The sequence below is a fragment of the Colobus angolensis genome, unplaced genomic scaffold (assembly GCF_000951035.1).
Source record: "Colobus angolensis palliatus isolate OR3802 unplaced genomic scaffold, Cang.pa_1.0 Scaffold364, whole genome shotgun sequence".
Lineage (NCBI taxonomy): Eukaryota > Metazoa > Chordata > Mammalia > Primates > Cercopithecidae > Colobus > Colobus angolensis.
This window is the reverse complement of record NW_012116977.1, coordinates 1,206,478-1,213,869: the sequence shown is the minus strand read 5'-3', so window position 1 is coordinate 1,213,869 and position 7,392 is coordinate 1,206,478.

The following is a 7,392-nucleotide window of genomic DNA, read 5'->3' as shown; positions in this document are numbered from 1 at the left end:
GTAAAATAGTGGTTACTAAAGACTGGAAGGAGCAGTGGAGAGGGACATATGGGAACAGGTTGGTCAATGGGTACAAATTTATAATGAGTAGGAACAAGTTCTGGTACTCTACTGTACAATGGGGTGACTATACTTAACAATAATATATTGCATATTTCAAAATGGCTAGTAGAGGGGATTTTGAATGTTCTCACCACAATTACATGATAAATACTTGAGGTGGTGAATTTGCTACTTACTCTAATTTAATTTAATCATTAAACAACATGTACACACATACATCACATTGTATTACACAAATAACTTTGTGTCAATTAAAAATAAAATAAAATTTAAAATAAGAAATCAGCCTATATAGGTTTACAATGTTTCTTATTCATATTGGAGGCTAACATAATAAAGAAAAGAACATTTTTAATTTAATTGTAAGCTGGATAGAAATGCAGTCTTTCATATGGATAGAGAATTACACCATTTTATTACAACTAGAAATAACCAAATCACAATTGCAGAAGTCACAAATATTGCAAGAAGAAACTACAGAGGAAAAACTCTCAATAGAAAAATATACTCTGTAGAAATGAATTATAATTGAATTTTTAACTCTCCTTATTAAAAAGAAAATATGAAATTTTATTTTTTATCCAAGCGCACGAAAAGAGAAAAGGTAGAATTTTATGCATAAATGAAACACATTACAGATTCTAACAGCTTTTTTGAAAGATCATGACTAACATATTTTCTAATATTCATCCATCTGTTTAAATACATTGTGGGTTTTACAAATATATGACTAAAAAGACAATGTGAATTCATGATTTATGCAGGTAAAACAAACAGTAGAGAATTTACATTAAAAATAAAAACTCTAAAATATGATTTTCTAGAAAACAGTGGCTTTGTGGAATATTTTAAGTTTTACATGTTGGAATGTTATTTAAATTGCATTATGGTACAGGTGATCCATGAAACATACAAAAGTTTGGAATAACATTATAAATATAAATATCTTTCCAAATCAAGGGTCAATTATGGACCACCAGCATACATTGACAATGTAAAAGAAAGTGTGCCATACTCTTTCCTGGTGTCATTGCTTTGTAAATAATTGAATTTGTTGACTAAGTCAGTCTTATTTTGTGATATTCAATTCGGAATATTTATATATCCATTCTTTTAAGATATTTACATGATTTTTCTCCCTAGGAGATTGAATTGTTGTGTTATTTAGTAACATTATAATAAAAATTAGAGAATTCTTTACTAGTTTTTAAATAATTTACATGTAGTTAGACAATAATTAGTTTTCATTGAATTATTAAGTAAAGACCAACAAAGTGAGTAATAGTTATTTTATATCTGGCCAATAGACACAGAAAGAGATGGCCTCAATATAGTATGATATACTTTCAACATTGTATTTGAGACTTTCTTATCAACTGAAGCACATATGGAATAATATATTCTGAAAGAAAGTGTATTTTATTAAAAGTTTATCTTTTTGAATAAAGGAAACAATGTAATGTTATTTTATAAAACAAAAGCAATTGAGGAAGAAATCTGAAGCAAGATACATATAATTTTCTTTTTAATCTAAATTGTATTAATCATGTATTATTAAATATTCATTTTTAATTTTTTTATATTTATTTAGTCTTTTATTTATTTTTAGAGACAGCATTGTGTTCTGTTGTGCAGGCTGGAGTGCAGTGCAGTGGTATGTATAATCATAGCTCAGTGCAGCCTCAAACTCCTGGGATTAAGCTCTCACCCACGCCTCTCGAGCAGCTGGGACTACAGGTTCATGCCACCAGGCCGAGCTGATTTATTTTTTTATTTTTTATTTTTTTTTCTGAGACTGAATCTCGTTCTGTCGCCCCGGCTGGAGTGCAGCTCACTGTAAGCTCCACCTCCCAGGTTCAAGCCATTCTCCTGCCTCAGCCTCCCGAGTAGCTGGGAATACAGACGTCCACCACCACGCCCGGCTAACTTTTTTTGTATTTTTAGTAGAGAGGGGCTTTCACCGTGTTAGCCAGGATGGTGTCCATCTCCTGACCTCGTGATCTGCCTGCCTCGGCTTCCCAAAGTGCTGGGATTACAGGCGTGAGCCACCACGCCCGGCCAGGCCCAGCTAATATTTATTTTTTTGCTTTTTCCCAACTTTTAGATTGAGAGGGTATATGTACAGGTTTGTTACCTGAGTATATTGTGTGATGCTGAGGTTTGGGATACAAATGTTCTCATTACCCAAATAGTGAGCAGAGTACCCAACAGTTAGGTTTTCAACCTTTGTCCCCCTTCCTCCCTCCCACCACTATTAGTTCCTGTGTCTATTGCTCCCATCTTATGTCCATGAGTAAGCAGTGTTTAGCTTCCACTTATAGGTGAAAACATGTGGTAGGTCCTTTTCTGTTACTGCATTAATTTGGTTAGAATAATGGTCTCCAGTGCCACTATGTTGCTGCAACGGACATGATTTCATTCTTTTTTATAGGTGCATAGTAGTCTATGGTGAATATGCACCACATTTTCCTTATCCAGTTTATTATTAATGGGTGCCTAGGTTGATTCCCTGTCTTTGCTATTGTGAATAGCACTGTGATGAACATCCAAGTGTATGTGTCTTTTTGATAGAATGATTTGTTTCCTTTGGTCACTTTCCATGCTTTCATACTTCTTGAAGACCTCGTTCTTTTATTTCTTTTTTCTTTTTGTCTGACTGGGTTTGTTCAAAAGACTTATGTTTAAACTCTAAAATTCTTTTTTCCTTGTATTTTGAAATTCCTGAAGTGACATTTTTAATTCTAGAAGTTCTGATTGATTTTTTAACATGTTTATCTCATCCTTCATTTCCTGGGTTGCTTTAGAATCTTCTTTGCATTGATTTTCAACCTTGTCTTGGATCTCATTGGGCTTTTTTGCAATCTATGCTTTGAGTTCTTTGTCTGTGATTTTGGAGTTTCCATTTTCGTTGAAGACTCTTGCTGGAGAGCTCATGTATTCCTATGGTGGTGTCCCTGTATTTGTATTTTTCATGGAGCCGGATTTCTTGAGCTGATTGGTTCCTTCTCATCTGGAGATGCTGGTACTTCTCATTTTTGTAAGAGCCGCTGTGGCCAGTTTGGCTGGGTATACACTTGATCCTTGTTTACTGGCAGAAGCTCTCTGATACCACAGGCAATGGGCTCATTTGTGGAATGTATACTGCTCTGAGCTCCCTGCTCAGCCCATGCATGGGTTGAGGGACCATGAAGGGCAGGGTTAAATTGGGCAGGTCTGCCTACATGACCCTGATGATCAGCATGGGCACTAGCACGAAGGAAGAATTTAGTGGGTAGCCACCAAGAGCCCAGACGTGTGCCTAGACATGGAGCTGGAAAACCACCTCAGCTCCAAGTTATCTGCAGAGGGGTGAGGTCAGTGTAAACTCCTAATCCAGGAGAATGGGTGCTCCAGATGCCTAGAAATCTCCCTGGGCATGGAGCAAAAAGGGGCCCCCTGCTCCAATATCTCTGCAAGGGAAGAATAGGGTGACTCAGACTGCTGAACCAGATGAGCGGGTGCTCTGAATGCCTGGAGATCAGCATGGCTATGTAGCAGAGAGGCGCTCCCTGCCACCACCCTACATCAGAATCTCTGCACAGGAAGGGTGAGGTGGCTTAGGCTGCTCATCCAGATGAGCTGGTGCTCCAAATACCTGGAGATCTGCTTGAGCATGAAGTGAAGTGGGCCTCATTGCACCATAATCTATGTCTAGGAAGTGTGGGGCAGCTCAGGGTGCAGAACCAAATGAGCAGGTGCTCTGAACGCCTGGCGATCTGCCTGGGCATAAAGCGAGGAGGGCTCCCCTGATCCAGGATCTCTGCACAGGAGGGGTGGGGCAACTCAGGCTACTGGACCAAGCAAGCAGGTGCTCTGATACCATTAAATATTTGGCTGGATATTTAATAGACACATTCTTATACCTTCCAGATAGTACAAGCTAAAATGGGTTCTGAAATAAGAAAGAGGTTAAATTCTCTCCATGAGTGAGTGAAAGGTTAGCAGAAAAGAAATTTGGCTCTTACAGCGTAAATTTGAACTCTTACATTCATTATTTTTATCAATGAAGCTCTGGAAGTATTTAATCAAAATATGCTGCATGTAACATTACTCTGTGATTTTAAAATGTGTACCTCAAAACAAAGCAAAACAAAACAAAAAGGTTGGATAATCAAATTGGTTTGAGCAATGCTTCCAAACATATATGGGGATTGCAAATCACATTGTGAAACTGAATATCAAGTTTCTTTTTGTGGTAAAAACTTATAACATAAAATTTATCTTAAGAATCTCATTAAACATTTTGTAGTAGCAAGTATTAAAATGTTACAAAATAGCCCTAGAACATTTGCATCTTGCAAATCTAAAGCTCTACCCATAAAACAACTCCTTTTCTCCCTTCTCCCAGCCCCTGATGCTCACCATTCTACTATCTTTGTCTGTCAATTTGACTGCTTTAGATACCTCATAGATAGTTAACAGTTTTCTGTAAGTTCTGTTTTATTGAAACCTGTTAACACAGTATTTTCCATGTTTTACTGAAATCTGTTAACATAGTATTTTCCATATATATGTAACCATAAAACTGTTTTTCCACATACAGATCCAATGTCACTTGTGGAACATAAAATCTTGCAACTACTTTGAGAAGCAAACTATGAGTTTTAGAAAAGAACAGTAGTAACACTGCCACTGCATTTTGCTTTGCTCATTTTTAGCCCAACACTTTACGAATAAAATTTACAATCTAGAGAAATATAAGGAAAGCTGAATAGAATTATGGAACAACAAATCAGTGTGCTGTGGGAAGGCCCATTGATATTTAGAGTGAGAAAAGAAGATTTGGGGATCACTTTATAAGCTTATATCAATTATTTAAAGCTATACATTTTTTAGCAGAAAATTGAGTGGATATATAAGTCCGGAGAAACTAAATAGCTTTAAGTTAGTGACACAGATTTCAAATTAACAAAAAGAAGTACTAACCTTTAAAACGATCTGGCTTTCTTTTACTAGGGTTTAAAGTACCTGAATATATGAGTTACTTTAAGCAACATTGGTAGAAGACATTCTTAATCAGATATAATTTGGTCAAATACCCCTTAAGTTTATCTAAAGTTATTTTATGAGATTCTAGGTCCTAAATTTAAAAAAAAATGAATCATGCTTTTAAGAATTAAATAGGATATGTATTGGATAATTTATCTTTTACAAATATTTAATTTCTCTCCATTTTAGTTTTTAAGAATTTATGCAACTACAAATTAATGTAATCTAATTAAGTTACTTTTTGTGTGTGTACTTAGAGATTCTAAGAATTTATGTATCCTTTTAATCTTCAGATACTTAACTGTGAATTACAACACCTACTATTGTGAAAAATCTCAAGACCTGCTCCCAGTAGGTTTAGCCAATGCTCATGTTGCTATTCCTGGACTATATTTCTCTTTCCTAAAACATATCAGAGTCAGTGTAATCTGTTGATGACCAAATGTTTCCTGGAGAGATTCAGTTTTCTCAATAAATTAGTTTTGTGAAGTGTTAATTGTAGGAGTCTCTTTATAGACCCAAGAGAATATAGTAAGATATCTCTTCAGTGTTTTCCTTAGTAAAATCTGACTTGTGGGTAGCTTTCTGCACATATGCTATTTCAGGCTCCTAAATGATACACAACTAGTAAATTTTCCACGTCTCAAGAACTCTTTCTTCTTAATTGTTTTTCTCCAAGGAGTAAGAATCATATTCTTTATGCCAATGTAAAACTTTAAAGGCAATACTAAAATTAAAAATGAAGGACAGTGTTTGGCAAAATCATCTCTTGGTATCTGTAGTTTTTATAAATATCTGTCTCTCAGATATATTTTAATTGAAATGCCATGCTCAACTCCAAGGTTCTATTAAGGCCCTCAAGTGTTTGCGGAAAGGAGTATATTCTATTCAGATGGAGAACAAATCAAACATTTTCAATAATTAAAATACTAATAATGAAGGCACTGATTTTATTTCTTACTTGTTTTTGGAAACTTTGATTTTACATGTATTTTACCTTTGTGTACATATTACGATAACCATCTTTGAGAAGAAAAGTATATGTTTTTGATTGATTTTGCCTTTCAGTTTATGTGTCCTTGAACAAAGTATAATAAAGCAAAATGTCATGGTAACACCGCAGTAAATGGAAAGATCATGACAGAGAAGCGCTGGGACTCAAGAGAGTACACTTGTACTTGGCAGTGCTCTGTGAACATTTCCCATGCAAGTAACAAAATCATAAAGCCTTTTATTTGGTGGGAGTATAGAATGAGAAACTGATTTGACTCTTGCACAAAATATTCAGTGTTTCTTGGAGTTGTTGCCTATATCTCAATTATATTCTGTGGGGGGAAATGAATTTGATTATTATTTGAAGTGACATAAAATGGTAGAATTGAAGAGTTCCATTTTTCACTAGTTCCTATGGATAGTGAAATGGGAAAATGAGTGGTTAGAATTTACAACCTCTTACTTGTTACAGGCTGTGATGGCTGCAAGGACAGACTGGTAATCAGCTTGTCAGAAGTATGCAGCTCTGAGAATATCAACTTTTAATCCCTTCCATTGAGGGAAAAGACATTTTAGGAAATTGGAAACCTTTATTTGCATTTAAAAAGCTATGTTGTATAAATTCAAAGTGAGTTTGTTGCAAAGACTATGTAAGAAAGTGCTTAGAGTGATTAATAGTTCATTTTCATCTGTAAATGCCATATAAAGAGAAATAAAACAGGAAGTTACTGCATCAAAGGGCAAAGTCAGAGTTGCTGAGACAGTGGAAATACTCAGGATAAACAGACTTAATGTTAATCACTTAAGATGTTGGAAACTTTTGTCCATGGGTCACATTTCATAAATATAATAAAATGTACTCAGTGACCTGAGCATATAGTGTGCCTTTTACAATTTCAAAGATCAGAATAAAGTGATTTTATTTTCTGAAGCATCTATATGAAACGATGATGAAGTGTTCAATTAGTGCTTAAAAATTCGTAATTTCACTTTTAGTACTCATTCTGTTAGTATTGTTTTTCACCTACAAACTGCACATGGTGTCTGTTTGGATCTAGCCTCTATGCTATAAATTCTGTCTGCTTCACATTTTGATAGAAATGGTAAATACTCTAGGTTTACAAAGCGAATGAGTCTTTCTGTCATTAGTTATTGATATCCTCAGTTTGAATAATGTGCCACACTCATTTAAAAAAAAAATGTGTGATTTTCTTAATTGTCACTTAATGTTCACATATTTGTTTCAGTGAATGTTGAAATAATTACTTATAATTGTTTTATATACCCTATAAACATTTCATTTTAAAA